We start from the raw sequence: 802 nt of genomic DNA, 5'->3' as shown, positions 1-802 counted from the left end.
TTTTTAGTTATTTTTGTTCTTAGACATTCTTAGTTTAGTAATTTGAGATAGATGTTCTTGTGATGATGACTTCCAGATTTTGGGGAATTAATAGATGTTGATTTGTTTTATTTAATGAGTTTAAGTCTTCCGCATTATTTTCTGTTGATATATGTTAAAATGATAAGGGTTAGATTGGTTGGTTCGCTCACATAGGAGGGAAACTGTGAGTGCCAGTCGCGGCCCCGGATTTGGGTCGTGACACTGGTATATCACGTTTTACTATGCATTAAATATCTCTGTAACAGATAATAATTAAAGTGAAATAAAAAGGTTAAAAACAACCTCTATATATAAATAAGTTAAGAAAGAGATTCCTTGAGTAGTAAAACCAGATTTGTGATGAATATGGAGGAATCATATATGACAAATATGAATAGGAAAATCAGAATGTAATGCATCGGGAGGAGTAAAATATGATAGTCAACTGATGAATTTTTTTTTTTTGTCTTTTTCACTCAAAGTTTGCAAAAGGCTATGAAGTTTTTATGTAAATTAACAAGTATGTTATCCTTGTGTTTTTTTTTTTCATTTCTGGTTTAATACTATTTTCATTTTTAAAATTCATTTTCATGTAACTTTCTCTTTAATTAGGAGATATGACAGTCAACTAATAATTTTTTTTTGTGTCTATTTCACTCAAAGTTTGCAAAAGGCTATGAAGTTTTTATGTAAATTAACAAGTATGTTATCCTTGTATTTTTTTTTTTCATTTTTGGTTTAATACTATTTTCATTTTTAAAATTCATTTTCATGTAACTTT

This window comes from Solanum pennellii, chromosome 10 (genome assembly GCF_001406875.1).
Source record: "Solanum pennellii chromosome 10, SPENNV200".
NCBI classification, from domain to species: Eukaryota; Viridiplantae; Streptophyta; class Magnoliopsida; order Solanales; family Solanaceae; genus Solanum; species Solanum pennellii.
This window is presented reverse-complemented; position numbering follows the sequence as displayed.